Here is a 24444-nt window from a genome sequence, read left to right as displayed (position 1 = left end):
TGAGTTCTGCCAGCATTTTGTGTTTTTACAACACCAGGCACATTGCTAGTGTCTTCTACAGTGCAAACTGATGTAAAATACTCAATTAGTTCATCAGCCATCTCCCTTTCCCCCATTATTATTTCTCCTGCCTCCTTTTCTAGTGGTACTATATCTACTCTCATTTCTCTTTTATTTTTAGCATACTTGAAAAATCTTTTAATATCCACTTGGATACTATTTACTAGCCATCTGTCATAATTCATCTTTTCTATGCTGTTCTGTTGAGCAATAACTAGGTCTGCACATTACCTCCCTCTGATGCCCCTCCTCCTCTTTCACTTTCTCCACTTTCTTCACTCTCCCCTCCTATCCAAATTCCTCCTCTTTCATCACTTTACCTTTTCCATGTCCCCCTCACCTGGTTTCAACTATAACCTGTCAGCTTGTACTCTTTCCCTCTCCCCCCACATTCTTATTCTGGCTTCTTTCCCCTTCTTTTGTCGTTCTGATGAGGGATCTCAGCCCAAAAACATGAACTCTTCATTCTTCTCCATAGATGCTGCCTGACTTGGTGTGTTGCTCCAGTATTTGTGTGTATTGTTCTGCTCTGAGTTTCCAGCATCTGCAGAATCTCATTTTTATAGTTTGCTGCTTCATCTGAGAGTCTGTTAGCATCCTGCAGGTTCACTGCTCAACCAGACAATATCAGTTCTGTTCCTTCACGTGATGTAATCTTCACAAACCACTCTACCACATATTCTGAGTCCATTCAGAGCATTATTGCCCAATGGTTGCCATGGTGGCATTGCAGTTAGTGCAATGCTGTTTCAGCTCAGGACGTCAAGAGTTTAATTTCGATGTCATCTGTAAGGAGTATATATGTCCTCCCTGTGGAATGCCTGTGTCTTCTTCGTTTTCCTCCCACATTCCAAAGATGTACTGGATAGTAGGTCATTGTCTCTCTATGTCAGTAAGACGCAAATGTTGATTGTGGACTTCAGGAAGGGTAAGACGAAGGAGCACATATCAATCCTCATGGAGTGGTCAGAAGTGGAGAGAGTGAGCAGCTTCAAGTTCCTGGGTGTCAAGATCTCTGAGGATTCAACATATCGTTGTAGTTATAAAGAAGGCAAGACAATGACTATACTTCATTAGGAGTTTGAAGAGTTCTGGCATGTCAGCAAATATACTCAAGAACTTCTATAGATGTACCATGGAGAGCATTCTAACAGGCTGCATCACTGTCTGGTATGGGGGCTGCTGCACAAGACAGAAAGAAGCTGCAGAGGGTTATAAATCTAGTTAGCTCCTTCTTGGGCACTAGCCTACAAAGTACCCAGGACATCTTTAAGGAGCAGTGTCCATTATTAAGGACCTCCAGCACCCAGGGCATGCCCTTTTCTCACTGTTTACCCTCAGGTAGGAGGTACAGAAGCCTGAAGGCACACACTTCATGATTCAGGAACAGCTTCTTCCTCTCTGCCATCCGATTCCTAAATGGGCATTGAACCCTCGGACACTACCTCATTTTTTAAAATATGCAGTATTTCTGTTTTTTGCACTTTTTTTAATCCATTCAATATATTTATACTGTAATTGATTTATTTATTATTATTTTTACTTTACATTTTTTGCTCTTCTATATTATGTACTGCTGCTGCTAAGTTAACAAATTTCACATCACATGCTGGTGATAATAAGCCTGATTCTAATTCTGAATCTAAATTGTCCCATGTTTAGGCTCTGGTTAAATTGGGTTGCTGGGTGGTGTGACTCGAAGGGCCGTAAGGGTCTATTCCGTGTTGTATCTGAATAAATGCCAGCAAATAAATGTTATAAATGCATTCACCGCTTTCTACTTTTAAGTTGGATTGTTTGAAGTGATGTTGGAATTTATGTTGCAAAAGCATTATCTGAACATACCCTGAATGCTGGAGTATGTAGGAGCTGATTACTTCAACTGCTTTCTGTATTTACAGCTTTACATTTAGTTACTGAACTAATGCCCTTGCCTCAAAATCAGGCACTTTATTTTCCTGCAGCTATTTTTCATTGTGTAAAAAGGATCAGGGATCGACTTTATTCACCATATACATTTACATGTATTAGGAGTTTGCTGTGGTGTGTTGGGGACAGGCTGTGACATGCAACAAAAAACAACATTCAACAATTATACAAGAATAGAGTTATATAAAATAAGTTTAAAAGTTAAAATATGGTGGATATGGAATAAGCTGTGCATAGCCGCATAAATACCAGCAGATATTTACAATGTAAACAACATTATAAAAAGAGGGTTGTGGTGGGATTAGATAAACTGGGAGAAGAAACTTTTAAGATGGCATGAAGTTTTTGTTTTAATAGCCCTATTTCAATTTCCAGAAGGGAGCTTTTCAAAAAGGCTTTTGCTGTGTGGGCAATGTCCATAATAATTTTTTCTGCAGTGATGGTTGGCTGAAGCCAATGACCTTTTCTGCTGACCTGACAGTTTTCGTATATTGTGAAAGAAAGTGGCACCAAACCAGAAGTAATGGCTGATGTGAGGATGCTCTCTATGGTGGTGGTGTAGATTATATTGGAATCAGTTAGTTTTTCCAGAAAGAAATAATCATTGAAAATGTTTTTCTTTAGTTTCTTCTAGTAATTATATTACTTCGGTGTGATCAGATTTGACACTTGCCTATTGTGCGCCAGACACTTCGATTGTAAGGTGGACTTAATTGGTTTGGTGATCTTTCCTGCCTTTTGCAGGCCAATTGCTGGTACATGATTTGACTATGTGCCCTATTGCTAGACATTGGTTCCCTCGTCTCTCTGCCCATTTCCTGTACCATGTCTTCTTCCTCTCAATATCACTTTGTGTCTCTTAGAAACAGACAGACAAACAGACCAGTCTCTCTATACCTTCTCCCCCCCTCCATGTAGCCATTGTGTATGCTCCCTCCAGAAGTCTGTTCCTCTCTGCCTGTCCTCGCTATCTCCCAGTACATCTCTGGCTTATGCCCTTCTCGTAAACTTAACATGGCTCTAGCAGGTTACTGCTCAGATTCCTGCACTCCAATGAGAACTAACCGAGCCCATTCAATCTACCAGAGACTCTTCTTTCCTGGTAATACTCGTTAATCTCTTCTGCACTTTCTCTGGTGTGACCACATATTTCTTGTAGTGTGGAGACCAGGAGTGTACAGAATACAAGTGTGGTCTAACCAATACTTTGCACTTCAGCATGATGTACCAACTGTTGTACTTAATGACTTCACCTATGAAGGCAAGAATACTGACTGCCTTATTTACCACCTTATCAATTGGTGTCGCCATTTTCAGGAACCTATCAACTTATCCCATGGACTATATCAATGCTCCTAAAATCTCTTGTTGTTTACTGTATATGTCTTGCCGCCTCTCCATGGATACGTGGGTCTATCATTTTTTTGTCAACACACTTGCTAATTAGATCATCTACATTCTCATCCAAGTGATGAGCAGTCAATGTCCCAGCATTGATTCCTACTGATTACCACTGTTAAGACTTCTAGATAGAAAAGTAATCCTTTGTCTCCCAACCCTGAGACAATTTTGGATCCACAAGTCCCATGTGCTGTAACCTTTTGGACCAGCCTTCCATGCAGAATCTTGTCAAAAGCTTTGCTGAATTCTAGGTATGCTACATTTATTATCTTGGCTTCAATTTTCATGTTGATTGCTCTTTTTTAAAAGGTTTGCCAGCTGAAAAAGAATGTTATAACTTGTGCCACTCTCTTAACTGCTGGTTAGTACAGTAACCACTGTGCTTTTACCCCTAGGGCAGGAAAGCACACCCCTGTTCTGCTTGTGTACTGTTGCTTGATGTGGGAGAGTGTTAAAGTCAGTGAATGGAGATATGTGAGAGATGGGAATGTTTTTTGTTAGAAAAGACTCACCACATGAGTATGTTAGTTTATTTTTACTGATTGTATGCATTGACAGAAGAGCTACACTATGTGATTCAGCATTGTAAGCATTCAGACTTGGAAATGACGGATTCATTAACATTATTTGTTCAGAAAAGTTAACACCATACAGCAAAAATTGTATCTTTCACAAGTGCTCAAAAATAGTAATTTTTGTTAAGGATATGTTGTTGTGAACGATAAAATGAGTGTAGAGCTATTGCATCTTATTTTCAGAATATTTGGTTGAATTAATCCTAAATCTTGATAGACTATTTTGAGAGAATTGGAATTGAGAGGTCTTTTTAGTTATGTGATTGTGGATTATTGAAATTACAATAATGTGGAAATAGCCAAGCAGAAGGGAGGAAATACGAAAGCATTAAGAAAGACTGCATGGATGGACTCGATGGCTCAGTGGTTAAAATGTTTGCATATTGTACAATACTGTCAGATTGGAGCTTTGGTAGCTTTGAGTAGCATGAAAAGTTGTGCAGTTAGTGGCCCACAAAAATGCATATTTCCTCAGCTGATGGTTATGCAGCAAATGTAAGTATATTTTTGCTGAGATGCTGTGTGAAAGCTCACTAGTAGAATATAAATAAGTTGCTATTTAAAATCAGTTTCCATTCAAATTCTGCAACAAGATTAGCAAAGAGAATTTGAAAAAGCGTCCGGAAGTATCGCCTACATGCAGGGTTAGCGGTGCATGATGTGGCAATTTGAGAGGAAGTGTGGCATTCTTCTTTGTCAGCACCCAGCTTTGTTAATAAACCTGTCCAAATAAGGCAAAAATAGGAACTCTAAAGAGAGACATCACTTGTCTTTCATTAATGTTAAGCTAATGATAGCATTTAACACTGATGGATACAGCAGTTGTAAGTATTTGAATGTATCTGCTCTTTAATTACATTTACAAGTCCAGATAGAATTCTTCATCTAGCATTTAATAATTAACATTTTGCATTATGGTACACAGTGGTTATACTAAGGATTAGTCTTTTATTAATTCTTCAGAGGTAGCTTTGACTTAAGTTAGATTTAATTTTATGCAAACACTTCGGTGAATTAAATTTTGGATTATTTTGTCAAGAGTTACAGGTGTCATTTGTGAATATAACAATTGATGATTTGATTTGCTCGCTTAAGCAGTATCTTTAAACATTTTTTTGTATTTTTGTCAATTGTGTAGATATAGTAGTTTACCAGTGTATACATGTTCATATTGTGCTTGCTGTGTGTACTGCATATTTTAGTTTAGTTAGTAATTTGTTTCAATTAAATGTATGTGATCAATTGAAGCCTTGAAAGGGTTCTTTAGACAACTTGTATGGGGCAACAGGATTTCTTGTGGAGACAGATTTTTACTGATTTACATTACATTGGGCAAAAAGCTGCGTGATGCAGATTTGGGACGGGGTAGTGAAACACCCCACAACTTGAACTTCTATGTCAAAGTCCCAATTCCCAGCTTTGGTAGATGATTTTCTCACAACAGGAAAATAAAATTAAAGCTTTCATCAATGAATTCAGAAAACAAACATTCACAGCTTGTGTTGTGAAAACGGACGAGTTTTGATGAGAGGCCATAATCCTGTAATAACAACATCTCAGGTTTTCCCTGTTCAAGGATGCTGCCTGATTCGCTGGGTATTTCTTGCATTCTGTTTTACTTCTGATTTCCGGCAACTGTAGTAGTGATCTGAATATCACAGTTATAACATTGTTCTTCTTCTCCCTCTCTTTTTACTCTCATTTCAAAATGTATATCTACTCTAGACAGATTATGAGCAATTAGTAAATGTTCACCGTTTTCTCTTGGCCTCTGCCAACACTATTTGCATCGCGGTTTACTCAATTGTGAAGATTCTGTATTATCTATGCTCCTCCCCTGGTCTACCATGTTGTTTTTGAACTTTTTCTAGTTCTGATGAAAAGTAATTGACCTGAAGCTTTAACTGTTTTTCTCTAGACAGATGTTGTATGTACGATATTTCAAGTATTTTGTTGTGTTTTGTAAAACATAAAGTTTGACTAAATTATGAGCTGTCTGTGAAATTTGTGCTTGCTCCCTATAGACATATAGACAAGGTTCAGTGGTTAACAATAACCCGGTGACAGAAGTCACAAAGACCCATTTGTTTCTCTTTGAAACCTCAGTAGCTTGTACAACTGATTTTGAGAAACCCCCGGTGAATTTGTTAGTCACTTATTCCTGGTTATCAAACATTTTTAATGAAATATCTTGTATATCTAAATTTGATTTGAGCTTTTATGATTTACTTAACCTCATGCCACCACATAGACTTGTCTTACTGAAATGTCTAAGCCAGCTTGATTTTTTTTCCCTAATTTGCTTCTCTGATGACTTTGTTCCGGGCCAGAGTAGATGGATTTAATCGGCATGTGATTATAATAGATTGCAGCGATTCAAGCTGATACTGGATGCCTAAAATAGAATTATCCCGACCTCGAGCACTGACAGTCTTGATCATCATCAGTATAGATAAATATTTTTTGAAAGAAAACAATTAGAAGGGGATAAGTATTAAAGTTTGGATTTAATTTTGATATAGTTATGCAGTATAGCCTGCCAGTGTTGTAGTTGTATCTGCACCGGACATTGAGGCGAGTGGACCCATGGCTGAATCCGGCTGGCTCCCTGCACATTTTCCATCTGTGCTGGGTTGTGTGTCGAGCTAGCAACTCAGCCTTGTAAGAAACAGACAAATGCTAAAGAAACAGCAACATCAACGCCTGATGTATCACACAGCGCGGACAGGAACAATAATGGCTAAATAAGATCCTAATTATAATTAATGGAGCTAATTTGCAAAGTCGTGAAAAACCATTATAGCTGAATGCTCTGGTGCACTAAGAAGGTCCATTTTGGTTTTCTAAATTGCTGTTCACAAAACAGCTTCTCATATGTATATCAATTCTCCACTACCTGTATTGTGGAAGCAAGCAGCATTTCTATTACATATAAAAAGTAAATTCAGGAGTAAAATAGAGAAACAGAATGTAGAATGTATAGTACAAGAACAGGCCCTTTGGCCCTCAATGTTGTGCTAAAAAGTAACTTTAAAAAAAACCCAAAACTAATCCCTCCTACCTGCACGATGTCTATGTCCATATAAGTAACAGTATACGCTCAATGATGTTCCCTTGCCTGTTGAGTTCCTCCAGCATTTTATCTCCTCTTGTTTGTAAAGAAGTAACAAACTGTGAATATATTATGTTCTCAGACTGCTAGAAGCAGCAAATAATTTGATTGCAATACAGCTTTTCATGCAGGTTTATTGAGTGAGATATATTTTATTTTCATTGTAACAACTTGACATTTCCTGTTCTGTTACTTCCTGCTTATTGTTTGGCCAATTTTAAACTCAAAGTTTGCAAAGGCAGTTTTTAATAAATTGAGATATCAATGTTTGTACTAAAATGCCTTGGTGATAAGTAGCCTTCTGAATCATTTTAATCTTTCTGTAACAAGTTACAATATTGTTAATGAACCAGTGGCAATAACTTCCCTTTTCCTTTCACTTGAGCTTGCACAAATAATTTTGATTAAGTATCCTTTGATGTTCTTTTCCCTGAATTATGGAATATTTAGGTATCACAGTCAAGTTTAAGTTTATTGCCGTAAGCATACATCCATAGGGTATAAATGCCATGGAAATTAGCTTTTGCCACACATTACACACGGGTATTTAAGAGCCTCTTGGACAGGCACATGGATGAAAGAAAAATGGAGGGTTATGGGGTAGTGTGGGTTTAGTACTTTTTTTAAGGATTATATGGGTCGGCACAACATGGAGGGCTGAAGGGCCTGTACTGTGCTGTAGTGTTCTATGGTTCTATTACATTACAATAATGACAAACACATTAATATTAAATGAAGCAAAATAATGTATGTGTGCAAAAATATGTTATGAAATTGTAAAGCGCTTGTTTTTACTAGTTGAAAAGTGCTTGTCTTTACTAGTTACACACACAAAATGCTGGTGGAACGCAGCAGGCCAGGCAGCATCCATAGGAAGAAGTACAGTCGACGTTTTGGGCCGAGACCCTTTGTCAGGACTCGTGTGTGTTGCTTGAATTTCTAGCATCTGCAGATTTCTTCGTGTTTGTGTCTTTACCAGACAAAATAAAAAATGGGTAATTTTTGATTTAAAAAGGTCCTATTCAGCTTTTTATTTTAATTAACAAGATGAGAAGGATGTGAGATTAGCATTTTTGCTAAGTACTTGAAATGGTAAGTAATTTAGCCTAAATCCTTTAAATACGGCTTATAAGGTCCTATGATACCAGGCATCCACAAACTAAATTGCATAAAGACATTTACAGAACAATGAAGACAGTTGATTGACTTATACAATGTCGTACACCCTTGTGCAATACCTGCTTTTCTTTGAAATGACATTCCATTTGAATCTTGGGAATAGAATGCCACTCAAGCAGGCTGCTCTTCCCTGATTGATGTTGCAGTGCTCAGTCAGGCAAGTGGAGAAAATTCTATCATACTCCTGACTTGTGCCTGGTGGATGATGGAAGGGCTTTGAGGTGTTTTGGGGGAGGGAATGATGTATCATGCAGATCTGCTTCACAGAACTCCCCAACCCTGATGCTGTTTGTATAGAATTTGCATGTTCTCCCAATTACTTATACACTGAGTAAGAATGACATTGGAGTAGCAAGTGTCGTGCCAATCACAGTGCACGCCTGGGAACTTGTAGAGCAGCAAACATATAGGCCTCCCGAGATGAAAAACATACTCACTCAAAAGCCGCGCGAAAATGATCTCTTCCACGCGTTGGAGGATTCACCACGCAATCAATGGGTCTTTTGCGCACTTGCCACGTTCTCACAAAGGGATCACTTCATGTGAATGTTTGTGTTTCGTCAGTTAATTGGCCAATGTAAATAGTCGCTAATGTGCAGATGAATCTTAGAATCTGGAGGAAATGGAATGTGCGATTGAAATTGAATGCTTCATAGTAGAGACTTGATGAACTAAGCTGCATGATTAACTCTCCATATTAAGCCTCTGATGAGGTCTTGTTACCACAGTATTTGGGTATTTGCTTAGTTGAGTTTGCAATGATTCTGTGGTAATAACATTGAATATCAAGGGTAGTGGCTGGACCATCTACCTGCCACCATGCTGGAATAAGACTTGGGCTTTGCAGCATCCAGACTTGGGCTTATTTGTTGACTGAAGACTTGTGAATTGAATTAAATCAAAAAATCAATGAATTATCAGCTCCTGAACTTACGGACTGAATTTCATCAATGAGGCATAGGATGATGCCCTATGGATCTTCTGCAGATTTTCTCTTGCTGTGATGCCCTGCAGCTGCTATGTTTGACTTCCAACAACTGCAGATTTTTAACTATGGTTCTAATCACTGTCTATTGAGTTCTTTTTTGCCAGGGCTACTTATTCCTATACATAGTCAATACATCTTTGGTGTCAGGAGAAGTCACCTTCAATTTATCAGTGGGATTTAGCTGTTTGGATCAATGCTGTAATGAACTTGGTACAGAATAGTTTTGGTGATACCCAAAGGTGCCATCTGCAAGCATGCTATTGGAGAACAGGTTGTTACCGGGTAGTAAAGGCAGTCCTCAGGTTATGAATGAGTTCTGTTCCTGAGTCCATCTTTAAGTTGGATTTGTACACAAGTTGGAACAGGTACATTCAGTATTATTTAGCGTCAGTTAGCCAAACGATTGTCTTCATATATAGTATATATTTTACCTTTCTATGCATATAAAACACTTAAGAAACGTATATTTCAATAATTAAACCACTAAGTTGCTTAGTAATAACTGCAGCTTTCATCAGGGCAGGGCCTTTCACATGTCCCAATATTCTCACTTTATCCTTTACCTGTACCCTTTAAAATTGTTCCGATCGTTGACCGACAGTAGCCTGAAGCTTTTCCAATGACCGATGGCGTTTCACCTCCTTCCATTTGCTGTATTATTTCCACCTTAATTTCAATCATGATCGCTTTCCGTTAATGGAACAGAAAACTGCGGATTTTATGTTCTTTCGCTGAGCAGCAGTGAACCGTCTGATTGGCCTATCAGAGTTCTCTTTAGGAACTGGTTGACTTGATCACCATTTCTGATCTGGCTATTGTTCACAATCACACTTAATAAAAAAAATATTCTTTGTTCTTTGAAAGAACATATTTTATGTTCTTTCGCTGAGCAGCAGTGAACCGTCTGATTGGCCTATCAGAGTTCTCTTTAGGAACTGGTTGACTTGATCACCATTTCTGATCTGGCTATTGTTCACAATCACACTTAATAAAAAAAATCAGCAGCCGTGGGCGGCAGATCTTCTGCTGCTCCAGGTCTTAAAGTCCACCTGCACTGAGAAAGGTTAAATGGGACAAGTGATGCTGACTGGAAAAGGGGGGTTAGGGTGAATCTTGTTAAGAAACATTTAAGCCAAATACAAAGTTCCACAGTGTTAACGGCAATGACTTAAAATGGTGGACGGCGTTGTGATCCGACTTAAAGTGGTGGACAATGTTCTCCTCCTTCCATTCGTAAGTACGAGTTGTCTGCAAGTCAGACGTTTGTAACTCGGGGACTGCCGGTATTGTCAACAATATTTTCCATTCTTGATGTTTAGAACAGACAAGGTGGTAACTAGCTAGGATGAATTAGTCCTGTTTTTGTGAACAAGATGTACCTTGGAAATTTTTCAAGTTGTATGATGGGTTTCATTATGGTAACTGTACTGGAATAACTTGTGAGGAGGTGCAACTACTTTTAGGAGTGTAGACCTTCAGATAATGTGCGGTTCCACGGCCTTTCCTGTATCCAGTGCTGTGTGTGTGGAGTGAATCAAAATGTCTAAAGTCTCTGTGACAACAAAGATCTGGGGAGAATTCCTAGAGAGATCCGTGATCCAGCATTGGTTCAATATATCATTGAAGTATATAGATACTTCAGCCTTGTCAGTAACATGCAAGTGGTGGGCTTTGTCATTGATGAGGATGGGAATGTACTTGGTATCAGTTCTAACAGTTAACTGTTTTATTGTCCACCATTTATGACTAGCTACAGTGTGCCGGGATTGTCGGGTTTTGATCTCATATGTTGACTGTGCTGTTATTAGCTTTATCTGTTACATGTTTTTTGTGCTGTTAACACTTCACCAGGTTGGCACCTTGCTTTTAGAAATGCCTGATGCTGCTCCTAACTTTTGACTCTTCATGAAACCAGAGTTCATTGTAAAAGTAGAGCGAGGGATGTACTAGGCCACAAGGTTGCACATTGCAGTGATCAATGTTCTGTTATTGATTGTTCACAGTGCTTCACATGATGCCCAATTCAGATTGAAAACAATCCTATTTAGTGCTACACAGCAATTAAAGGTATCATTGTTCACTTTTGTCTGTGTATTGGTGAGGACAAGGCCCGATAGTTATATTCCTCCATTATCCGTTTGCTCCCATGCTGTTATAGATCTAGTCTGGCAAGCATGACCCTATGCTTTAATGAGTTTATAAGAGCAGAATTAGGCCATTAGGCCATTGATCATGGCTGATCTATTTCCCTCCCAATTCCCTTTTCCTATCTTCTCCCTGTAACATTTCATGCCCTGACATCAAGAATCTATCAACTTCTGTCTTAAGTACACTCATTGGCCTGGCCTCCACAGCTATTTATGGCAATGAATTCCACAGTATAGCTTTATAGGATAGATTTCCCAATTTGCTACTAGTCACTAGATGTTTGTAAGGCAGGCTAGGGATGTATTCATGCATCCTGAAACATTTTGATATTTTTTTCACAAAGTGTGAACTACTGTTCACTAATATGCACTGCTTCTCCTGTGGAGGAAACTTTGTATTTGTATGCATTATGTAATTCAGTGTTTTCCTAAGGTTTTTACATTGTTTGCTGTAGGGTCCTAGAGGTTTAGAGAAGATGGAAACCTGCTTTTTAATTTAACTTTGCATTTAATTTTAACTGTTTAAACTTGAGTTTGGTTCCTTGGAATCTAACTTTGGCATAGCTGAAGTGAGGGGAGCAAATTTATTTACTTATATGCTTTAATTGGCTGGTATAAACCTGTTTTATCCCCAATTCAAGCCTCTGGCGATATTTAGATCATAAGACAGGAGCAAAATTAGGCCATTTGGACCATTGATCCTGCTCTGCCAGGGTCAGGGCTGATTTATTTCCTCTCAAATCCATTCTCCTGTCTTCTCTTGGAATCTTTGATGTCGTTACTAACCAAGAACCTAGCAACCTCCTATTTAAATACACCCAATTACTTGGCTTCCACAGTTGTCTTTAGCACTGATTTCCCCAAATTCACCATCCTCTGCCTAAAGAAATTACTCGTCATCTCTTTTTCTAAAGGGACACCCTTCTCTGAGGCTATGCCCTCTGGTCCTTGACTCTCCCACTGTAGAAAACATCCTCTTCACACCCACTTGATCTAAGCCTTTCAATGTTCAGTAGGTTTCAATGAGATCCTCCTCATTCTTCTAAACTCGAGCAAGTGCAGGGCCAGAGCCATCAAATGCTCTTCATATGTCAGTCCATTCATTCCCAGGATCATTCTTGTGAACCTCATTTGGATGCTTCTCCAATGGCAGTACAGTCGGCCCTCCTTATCTGCAGGGGATTGGTTCTGGGACCCCCCGCGGATACCAAAATTCACGGATGCTCAAGTCCCTTATTTAACATTTATCAGTGCGGTGGTCTTTAGGACCCAGCAGAACCCTGGACTTTATTTAACATGTCTCCGTGATGTGGACATTAGGACCTGGCAGCGCAGCTCTGAATCCGCAGTGTTTCTGTTCACGAAAATAATCACAATCGTGATTGAAAATAAGGTGGAAGTAATAAAGCGGTCACAAAGAGGTGAAACACCATCGGTCATTGGAAAAGCGTTAGGCTACAGTCGGTCAACAATCGGAACAATTTTAATGGAGAATGTGAAAGGCCCTGCCCCAATGAAAGCTACAATTATTACTAAGTAACGCAGTGGTTAAATTATTGAAATACGTATGTTTCTTAAGTGTTTTATATGCGTGGAAAGGTAAAATATGTACTATATACTAAGAAAAATGTTTGACTAACTGATGCTAAATAATACCGGATGTACCTGTTCAGACTTCAAATCCAACTTAAAGACAGACTCCGGAATGGAACTCATTCATAACCTGTGGACTGCCTGTACTTTTAAGTCATTTCTAGATTACTTATAATACCTAATACAATGTAAATGATATATAAATAGTTGTTACACTGTATTGTTTAGGGAATAATGACAAGAGAAAATAGTCTGTACATGATCAAGCAACGAGCGCTGGAGAACTTCCGGGTTTTCCGGATCCGCGGTTGGTTGAATCCGCGCATACGGAATCCATGGATAAGGAGGGCCGACTGTATATCCTTCCTTAAATAATAGCCCCAAAACTGCTTCCAATACTCCAAATGTGGTCTGACCAATGCCTGATGAAGCATTCGACAGGGTTATGAGTAATCTGCTTTTGTAGAATAAGTAAGTGTGTGTGTATTTATATATATATATATATATATATATATAATATATAATTTACACACATATTTAGGTAAATTCTTTTTCTCATTTGATTGAAGATAGTTTCTGTCACTTTTGCTCTGCAACTATTTGTGTTGCTTCTGCAAAACTGCCCCTTGTTTTTCCCCATTTCCTGTAAGTTTTTACTTTTGCTGCTTTGTTTGCAAAGCAGATGTTTCAAAGAGTAAACTTAAAAATTGACAAATTAGGAAGTGGCCAATGAGCAATCCTCATTTGACTGCATATGTAATATTGGATTCACTTTTTGATTTGCTGAATGAAAAGTAGAGTGGCTGTTGTTTTTAACATGGCATCACCTGTTTCACTAGCTACTAAGCAAATTTCTCTCAATACTCAACTGAAGAAGGCATGTTTTTCTTGTTTCTGCTATCAGTATTTTACTGTATATTTAAAAATATTGTTCAAATGCAAACTCCTTCTCCATGAAAAGTTTCAATGTAATGCCTTTAACATAAAGTATCACAAGATATGAAATTTAACACAGTCCAAATTTGATGATGTTAGGACAGATGGTCCATGTGTATTCATCACTGCCTCAGTTTAACTTCTAAAAGCTTTGACTCTAACTTTTTATTTCCTTGATTTAACTTTACAGCATTTCCTGATTGACATTTCACCTTCTGCATTCTCGTCATTGTTAACATTTTCCATTATTTTTAGTTGCTTCAACAATGTGGTTGAGTTTTGCTTTGTTTAATCAATATTCAAGAGTGAAAGAGGATCTAGTGCTTTCTGGTGTAGATGACAAAGTAACTAATTGGGTAAAGGTATCTATTTTAATTGAAGATTTGATGACAAAATCAAACCAAATGGATACACCTCCTGTGCTTCTTGATGCAGCTTTCCACCATGCACCCCATGTGGCTGATGTACACTGCTCTGCATTCACAGGAAATCCTGTAAACTAGTGGTCACCGACATTTTTAAGCCCAAGATCCCCTACCTCGGCCTTAGTGAAAGGCAAGATCAACCCCAGATCGATTAGTTACACGCATGTGCAACAGGGCAGAAAAGACCTGGGGGGGGTTGTGGTGTTAAACACGACCGGAATACAGCGATACCCGAAGCAGGTTCCTTATGTCCAGTCTATTCCACAATTTAGTTTTCGCGGCTCTCGGCACTTAGCTTCTGTCCCGCTTGCTCACCGTTTTTTCCGCTGAAAGAGCTCAGTGGGTTTGTCTTTAAGTGCAGGGTGCTTGGACTCAGGGTAACGAAGCAGTTTTGACGGCTTCATTGCCTCATTTGACAGCCTCCGGGCCCGAACTCCAGCCTCCTGCCCATCCGCCTCCAGACGCCTTGGTCAGGTGTGGCTGGTCGTGGCTGGGGTGAGAGGACAAGGTCAGGGTCGGAGGTCCCTGTGGCAGGGCCGTGGCGGTCGCAGTCTGGAGAGAGCGACCGAGCGAGGAGTGCGACAGGACGCGCGCCAATCCCCTTTGTATGTTCTATCGGCCGACAAAAGTTTGTTTCAGTAGATCGCAGCAAGGTAGCTGTTCTGCTACTTACAAAACACTGAGCCCGAACTAGGTCGTCTGCGAATATTTTAGTACCGGGTTCCCCATGAACATTCGGTGTGGTAAACAGGTTTAGAAGCGGTGCCCATCTGTCCATACTCCAGGCCAGTGGCAGCGGCACTTCTCGCTGGCTGTGTGAGGCGGCCGGTTACCCGAGGCCAACAAGTAATCCCTGGCGCAAGGGTATCACTGCGTTTAGGCGACTGATGACCTCGCGTAGGTTCAAGTTCGACAGTGGCCGTGACAGGGAATGAGGAAAGGTGCAGCTGACTTATATTGTTTCCTCGCGGCCCGGTGGTTGGGGACCACTGAAGTACACTGTGCAGTGCGGGGGAGCTACACGCATGCGCACTGGGCAGAAAGAACGGAACTAAGACCCCGCAACCCGGAAACAATCTTATCCTGAGTCCCGGGTAATTATTGAACCACATAAGCTGCGATTTGAGTTTCCTGACGGGTTTGTAGATAGTATTTTTGGTGGTATCAGAACATTGCATTTGCAGTGGCCATAGGATTGACTTTGGCACAAAGCTACTTTTGGGACCATCTGGTGAAGGAAGCCATTGAAATAAAATGAGAGGAAAAGAATTTTAATAAAGACGAAGGTCTTGCTCTAAGGAAGAACTGGAATTTGATTCTAAACAAGGTGTGGCAGTGGAAATATGATTGGATAAGGACTAACCAATCAGGAAGGATGGGTGACAGTATGAATACCACCGGACTAGACATGATCAGACATCATCCCTGATGAAGGTGGCAGAGTTGGTCATCAAAACATTGGTTAAAATCGCCTGTACCTGGCTAGAAGTTCAAATCAATGTCTAGTGAACAGTTAACCACAAAACATACTGCTGTAACATTCTTCCGTTAACTAATTGAAATTTATCCTGGCCTATGATCTTTTACTTTGTGACCGTATTTTAAAAATGTAGAATGAAATAGGATTTTCCTCTGTGGCTTTGCTTAATTAGTGAATATCTTAATGCTCCAGAGTTCAAGCTGAGTTGTTGCATCTGGGTTTTTTTTGTGGAAAAGGTGGGTAAAATACTTATGGTACAATTGAATGTGAAAGTAGATTAGGATTTGTGAACTGTTGAAAATTTTGTACAATAATGTAGCTCCTGTTAATCTTTTGTGGTGAATATATTAATACTTTTGCTTGAAAAAGATGCCTTGTTAGGAGAGAAAAATGAGTTTTCTGCATATGAAACTGAGAAGGGGATTTAAAAAAACTTTACTTGTCAACTGCTACAGTAATAGATTGGACAGTTGCATTCATTCTCTGAAAGCGCGTATGTGTTGAAAGGTTTTTTTATATCAGAATATCACTTTGAGTGAGGTGAAGTTCCTTCTGGTCCATGCTAAATGCAGTGAAACATGTATTTTAAACCTCTTTATACTGTACATTCAAATGTTGTTTGGAGTCATTCCAGTAATATTGTCTTGGTCCAGGAGATAACGAATGTCGGATATTGGTTCTCTCTTTAGTATTTCTTATCTGTGTTTACATAATTGGTGCGGAAGAGCTTTGGCCTAAATCAGAACATTATCTGGAAAAGTAATTTAGGATTTATTTTTGGTATTTACTGATTTTTGAACTTGTTCCAGTTATTTTTAGGTTGTATGTATTGTTGTATGATTTACCAAAATTGTTACAGTACCATACTGATTGTCACAGGAGATACGCGAGTTCAAACCAGTTTGTTGCAGAGTTTATACTCAGTTGTTTCAGATAGAATTCATGAATATAAATTAAACTACAGGGTTTTAATAAATTCCTCCTGACCTTAATGTGCAACGTAACCTGCTCTAGTGATTTGTGAATTGAAATGCAGGACTGTGATTAACTGTTAACATCACCCTTAAGACATACCCTGATGTATTTGACGTGCTTTTCCTTCAGTACTACCCTTGGTTTATGAGATTGAGAGAACATTCTGATATTGCAGAAACAAATGTGTATGTCATATAGGTTTGAAATTCAATGTGGTATTGCATTGTTATGTAAACAAAAGAGGCCCTGAAGACTCTTGCCTCAAAACATTAGCTCTTTGTTCCTCTTCATAGATGCTGCTTGATCTTCTGACCTCTAGCATTTTGTGTGTGTTGGAATGTAATGATATTGGACTGAAAAATGCCAAAATTTCATGGAAATAGTTAAAAAGGAACAAAAACACAAGTTAATTTTAATTGTGTGATAAGTTATGTATTTAAATGAATACAAAACAAATTAGAGCACTACAAAAACACTGCAGTACTATAAAACTGTGTACTAGTTGCTCATAGTGATCAATGGAGCAATTGTACGCTGCCGTGTCCTTTTAATTGACTGTAAATGAACAAAATCAGTACAGATACCTCGTGTAGGTAATGGACTGCCTTCCTACAATGCTTTAGACTGATTGCATCCTCCAAATTTTTATCTTCACTGTAACATTCAAGATGATTGTTGATACCTTCAAATTCTTCCCAGTTCCTAATTTGCTGAAGTTGTAAGATCGTTTAATTTTCACTTCCGGCTGTTTCTGGCATTTCAAAGCCTGAATGCTTGAAACCATGGTGAACAAAACAGTTCGGAATTGTCTTGCCAGCTGTCAGTGACAAAAATCACCGCTTTTTGAACACAAATATAACTGACACTATTTAAAAGCTGTTTGCTCTAGGCAGGGTGTAGTGTCTAACATCCAAGCAAGTGCACGTGACTGATGCTAGTTAGAAATTGTTTGCCAAGAAACCTTTGTATAAAATTAATGCAAAATCTGTTGTGTCCTCCCTTACTTTCCAGTCCTGATGAAGGGTCTTGGCCTGAAATATTAACTGTTTGTTTATTCCATGGATGCTGTCTGACTTGCCAGTTCCTCCAGCATCTTATTTGTGTTGCTTTGGATTTCTAGCATCTCCATAATTTCTCGTGTTTGTTAATGCAAACTAAGTGTTTAATGTCCTGTACCATGACTCTGCATGTGATATAAACATAATAACATATAAAATAAAATCAAGAGGGAATTTGAAGTTTATTGTTGGATTGGAATACATAGCTGCTTTGCCATGTAGTAAAATCATAGCTGATCTTGTAACAGTGCTATTATATCTTCATCCTCTGAACACTCAATATATCAGTCCGTATCTTAAATATACTGAGTGGCTGATCCTGCACAGCTCCTTTGAGCAGAGAATTTCAAAGATGGATAGTCTCTATGTCAAGAAATGTGTTCTCATCCTAGTCCTGAATTTTGAGATGGTGACTTATAGTTCTGTACAATAGCCAGAGGAAAATCCTTGCCCCAACTCTTCAAAACCTATAACATTTTTGTTTGTTTAAATTTTAGATTTTTTTTGTAATTTATTTTTTATTGAAGTTCATCATCAAACAACCATTTCCATAAGATGTATTTCAGATACTGTACATATATCATATATTCATATTTGCCACAAATCTCATAATATTTATCTGAGGTACACACTTATAGAGAAAAGAGGAAAGAAAGTACAAGCAAAAGGAGAAGACTGTACAAGTAGGGAGTGATTTTTTTTTTAACAACATATTCATTGATTTGTGAGAATAAAACCAAGCCTATGAGGCGTTATGTAGGTAATCTATTTTTCCCAACATGAATCAAATTGTTCCAACTTATGACTAACAAATGCTGTTATCTTCTCCATTTTGTAAATGTCCATTGTAACTTCCATCCATGCATTTAAGCTTGGGCTCTCCTGTGATAACCATTTCCTGGTAAGAGCCTTTTTACCAGCCACCAGCAGTACATTAATTAAATATTTATCTCTTTTCAACCATTCTTGAGGTATATACCCAAAATATATGGTCTTACTTTCTAAGGGTATTTCACATTTTAAAATGTAGGGCATTGTGTATCCCACTCCAGTAGTCTTTGATAATGGGACAATCCCAGAAAATATGATAATGGTTTGCATTTTGATTTCCACAATTTCTCCAGCAAACAGGGAGGTTACTATCATAATGGGATTTCTGAGAGGGTGTAATAAAATATCAAGTTTTTCCATCCAAACCCCCTCCATTTCTGTGAACTGGTACACTTCCATTGATACCTCCATATTATTGTCCATTCTTCCTCAGATGTAATTATCCTTCCTTCTCCCATCTTGTTTTAATGTATGAAGTTGAATGTGTTTTAAGGTTTGACAAACCCTTATACACACTTGAAATGATTCTACTACCATTATCTGAATTATATGCTTTTCTAAATAGCTCTATCAAACATGTACTTGCCTTGGTTACATTTTTAACCCTCTTATTAACATACTGTCGCTTCTGCAAATACTGATAAATGTCCATTTCACCCATGAGTTATCAATAGTATTTATGTAACTTTGTAGGTTGTTATCAGCCAAAATTGCCTGTATGGGGATGGAAAGTATCCTCTCTTCAATATTTTTCCATTGAGCGTCATATGATGGGTTACACCAGCATATCACAGCTCTCAACTGGGCCGCAAAATAATAATCTCTAAGAGAAGGTTGGCCCCATTTCCCCCCCCCCCCCCCTTTTCCTTGGCTAATTGCAAAGTTTTGAGACAAACTCTAGGTCTTTTACCTTGCCGTATATATCTTGATAACATTTTGTTGCATTCATTGAATTGATTTTGGTTAATCTCTATTGGTAGGTCTGAAAGAGATATAATAGTCTGGGCAGTATATTCATTTTAATGGATTCAATCCTTGAACTGAGACTAAAAAAAGGAATTAGGTTCCATCTTGTTATATCTTCCTTAATTTTTTATATATATAAGTGGATAATTGCATTCTGATAATTTTGCCAAATCTTTTAGTATAATGATATTCGAAATCTTTGAAAGACTCTGTTTGCCATGTCCAGGGGTATCTACTTTCAGTTTCTCTTGGTGTGCTATAGTTATATGAAAGTAATTGAGTTTTATCTATGTTAATCTTGTATCCTGATAATTGACCATATTGTTCAAAGGATTGCATCAGTTTAGGTAAAGAGTATGTTGGTTGCCCTAGATGTATCAAAATGTCATCCGTGTAGCAGTCCAGTTTATGCTCTGTCCCTTTAATAGTAATTCCCCTGATATCTTCATTTTGTCTGATGTATTGAGCTAATGGTTCCAGATATGTGAGAGTAAGCATTCGGCATGGACTAGAAGGGCCAAGATGGCCTGTTTCTGTGCTGTAATTGTTATATGGTTATATAATGTGAAGAGTAGCGGTGACCATGCATAACCCTGTCTCGTGCCCCTTTCTTGAATTTCACTTAGCTTATTTTTTATCGCTTTTGTTCTTTGATCCCTAATTCAATGAATTATATTTTTTGCTATGTTTTTCTTCAGTTTCCACGCCAGTATTTTCATAGATTTAGATCCACTTTCATAGTGTCTCTGTTTCAGAAACATTAATTTTTTCCCGATTTCTTGTGTAGCCAAACTATTAATTTCATTCCTAATTTTTAAAATTTCCTCTAATGTATCCTGTGCCAAACTCGATTTGTGTTTTTTCTTCGAGTTCCTTCAGCTTATTTTGTAATTCCTCTACTGTTTTATTCCTTATTTTTTCTCTTATATGAAGATATCACTATAATTTTCCCTCTTAAGATAGCCTTCAGAGTATCCCATAGAATGGGAGGTGAAACCTCTCCATTATCATTGAATTCTAAATAAAGACCAATTTCTTTTTTAATTTGTTCTTCAAAGTAGAGATCATTGAGTAGACTTGAATTTAGTTTCTGTTTGGTTTGGTTGTAGGTCAAAATCAACAGATAAATATATCTGTCACTTACAGATATGGTCACTTACATCTATTGTCCCAATTCCACAGGTGTTTATTTTGTCTTTGTCTTTTCCAAATGTTATGAAATAGTCTATTCTTTGTATATACAGAATGGGGAGCAGAATAATGAGTGTAATCCCTTCTGTCGGGGGAAAAAGTCCCTCTGTATATCAATTAGACCAACATCCTCAAAAAGTGTGTTAACTTTCTTATGTAAGGACTGTTTCATGGATTTTTGTATTGGAAGAGTCTAAGTTTGGTTGTAATTGTAAATTTAAGTCTCCTCCACATATCAGGAGACCTTCTGTTTCCATTACCATAATATTAGTAATTTTCTGGAAGAAACTAATATCACTTCCTGGGGGTGCATATATATTCAATAGAGTAGCTGAATTTCAGTCTATATTCCCCCTTACCCTCCTTATCTCCCATTTTGAATACATTTTCAAAATGTAGCTTTCTTGAGATGAGAATAGCAACTCCTCTCATATGTCCTGATTTATATGAGGAGAAAAACAAACTAGTGAAGCTCATTCTCTTTAGTTTTCCATGCTCATTATCACTTGTGAGTTTCCTGTAAATGTACTACATGGGCTTATTCTTTCTTCATTTTTGATGGAATTTTACTACGTTTGATTGGATTTAACAGCCCATTAACATTAAAAGAAATAAATTTTACCTTGTCCTTAGCCATGTGTATTTATCTGTCAGTATATCATTGAAATTAGCAGAATAGAGGTTAATCGATCCACTCCCTGAACAAATAAGAACCAAGAAATGCGAATGGGAAAAAAAATAATGGAAGTGTGATTCCAAGGCTGAGGTCTCTAGTGGATGACCATGGGTTGAGCTAGAGGAAACGTCTAGCCGTGGGGGATAGCCTGTCCTCCCTGTGAGTTGAGGGTCCCCACTGCAGTACCCATAAAAGTAAGCGAAAAAGATCTATGTCCATTACACAGAAAAGACTTCCCTGTATATTCCTCCCATGTATATATTCTCATTTAAGTGGTGAAAAAGAAGTGAATGAGTGAATAAAAAATAAAATAATTGAGTAATATAAAATCCACATTGTAATATGTACTACTTGAGATAATTATAGCACCGTCTATCTATGCTTCTGTTTAGCTTATCAACACTTTTGAAATTAGTCAGACCTTATGGCTCTTCTGGAGGGGTTGAGGTCTGTCTTCTGAAAACTCACAGTCTCTTCCTGATATTCTTCTCTTGCCCTCCTCCCGTCCCCTGCTTTCTCGATTCTCTCACTATTTCCCAAGCAGAGCGGGATAGCTGCTCAGCCGGGCTTTCCCTCGGTTTGATCACGCTGACGGGTAACCCTCTGTCCTTCACGTCTGAGTCGCCTCTTCCACTGTCTGATACAGCCGCGACCTGTCTTCATAAAACACTGGCAGTTTAGCAGGGTACGGGGTCTGGAAGCTAATCTTTCTTTGCTTTAATACTCGCTTCGCTTCAGAATATTCCTTACATTTTGCAGGACTGCTGAGGGTAATCTTGATCAAAATATATTAATTTCCCATTTTAAAAATACTTTTTTTTCCCAGGCCCTGCACAGAATCTCTGCTTTGGTTTTGTACCGAAGGAATCTGATTACAATTGACCGTGGCTTATCTTCCCTGTCTCCAGAAGGCCTCGGGACAAGTGCGCGGTATGCTCTCTCATTGTCAAGTTCTGTAGTTGGGGGTATCTCCAGCATGTCCTGTAGTAACTTATCTACAAACTCCACCATAGCCAACCCCTCTGCTCCTTCGGGAACATTATATATCCTGATATTCTTGCATTATGGCCTTCCTTCTTGGTCGAGTAGTTGATTTTCTTGTTGATTTAAAACTTTTATCATCTTACTTAGTATCCGTTCCACGTTTTGAATGCGATCTTCCAACTTTTCAATTCGTGTCTCTGCCACCACTATTTTTTGATTAACGTTGGTAAGCTCTGACTTGATATCATTCTGTTGCTGTTTTATGTCTTTTTGGAATTCCAGTATCTCTTCCAGAACTTTTACTAAATTTGCCACTTTGCCTGAATGAGGCCCAGCGTCAGCCTCGCCACCACGCGCACGTGTAGGAGAGCCGCTCATTGCGCCCACCCCCGTCCACAGGCTCCGCAGTGATGCTTTTTTTATCTCCATTCCTTTTCCCCATTCTTGCTCCCCTTACCAGTTCAGATATTTTTAAGAGATCTTGTATTTGGCGGATTAACGGGACAAAATAAACATTTTTCTGGAGGAGCTATTAAATAATAATATTATATTAGTAATAGGCTGCCATTCTGGACGATGACATCACCAGAGCCCTTAAAATTTGGATTCTACTGTTCATTCCCAGGTAGTTCAATTTTTTTTCCCCTTATAGATATAGGTCTCATAGATATCCTAACGAGTCTTTTCATATCCTTTCTTAGCTGTTCTGTTTTTAACCTCATCTAATTTAGCTCTAATATTAATATCGGGTCTTTTTATGTTTTATTTTATCAATTGAACTCTTTCCTCTAGTCTTGAAGACAATGCAATTTCTAGCTCTGACAGTTCCCTTTTAATTACTTCTGATAATTATCTACACAGTTAATTTGGGCAGGATTCATGAATGCCTTAGAAACATAGAAAACCTACAGCACAATACAGGCCCTTCGGCCCATAAAGCCGTGCCGAACATGTCTTTACCTTAGAAATTACCTAGGGTTACCCATAGCCCTCTATTTTTCTAAGCTCCATGTACCTAGCCAGGAGTCTCTTAAAAAGACTTTATCGTATCTGCCTCCCTTACCGTTGCTGGCAGCCTATTCCATACACTCATCACTCTCTATGTAAAAAAAAACTTACCCCTGACATCTCCTCTGTACCTACTTTCAAGCACCTTAAAACTGTGTCCTCTTGTGCTAGCCATTTCAGCCCTGGGAAAAAGCTCTGATTATCCACACATCAATGCCTCTCATCATTTTCTATAAAATTCTTCAACACTGAACCTGAGTGTATTTGTTGTTTGCCAAATACTTGATGTTTTTGGGCAGTGGAGACCAACTCAGTATATTTATCTCAATGTGCTGAGTACCCCTCCACCCACCGGGGTCTCCGCCCTAAATGTCGACTATTTATTCCCTTCCATAAATGCTGCCTGACCTGCTGTGTTCCTGTAGCATTTTATGTGTGTTGCTCTGGATTTCTGCAGAATCTCCTGTGTTTATGTAAGAGGTAGCTAAAAATAACATCAGTTTTAATGGTTGCTTATTTATATTTCCCTATTTATCCGTAATACAACTCCAACTCATTTTCACAGCTCAGAGGGTGCTGAATAGCCCACTCCTGTTCCTATTCTTAAGTTCTGTGGTGAATTACATCATTTCCTCTTAATGTTTTAACTTTGGATGCAGTATACTTGTATTTCCCAAAGTTCCAGTGATTTGATAGAAAGCACCTACTCCACCTTACTCTATCTAAAAAATAATTCCCAGCACTATGAAATTCAAAAAAAAATCTATTATAAATGTTACTGTTCACTTGTAGCTTTGTTTCATACCTTTGATACCTTGTTTCAAAGGTTTTCTGCATTTATATTCCAGATTTTCATTTTTATCTATTGGTATAAAGCTTTGTATTTAATGGTTCACTAGAGCTTCTTTTATTCTCCATTTTATCTGGCAA

General features: G+C 38.4%; 1 protein-coding gene across 13 annotated transcripts in view; it reads left to right on the top strand.

Moving 5' to 3' along the window:
- The window catches only part of fam49bb (family with sequence similarity 49 member Bb), a 208726-nt gene that overhangs the window by 81326 nt on the left and 102956 nt on the right, over nucleotides 1-24444 (top strand). The window contains exon 1 of one of the 13 annotated variants that reach the window (XM_073052911.1): nucleotides 4718-4789. The exons of the other annotated variants lie outside the window; for them this stretch is intronic. The gene's annotated coding sequence lies outside the window, so the exon portion shown is untranslated. Of the gene's footprint in view, nucleotides 1-4717; nucleotides 4790-24444 lie in introns of those variants that run through there. 13 annotated transcript variants of the gene reach the window in all.

Source organism: Hemitrygon akajei, chromosome 1, assembly GCF_048418815.1.
Source record: "Hemitrygon akajei chromosome 1, sHemAka1.3, whole genome shotgun sequence".
NCBI lineage: Eukaryota > Metazoa > Chordata > Chondrichthyes > Myliobatiformes > Dasyatidae > Hemitrygon > Hemitrygon akajei.
This window is presented reverse-complemented; position numbering and strand designations above follow the sequence as displayed.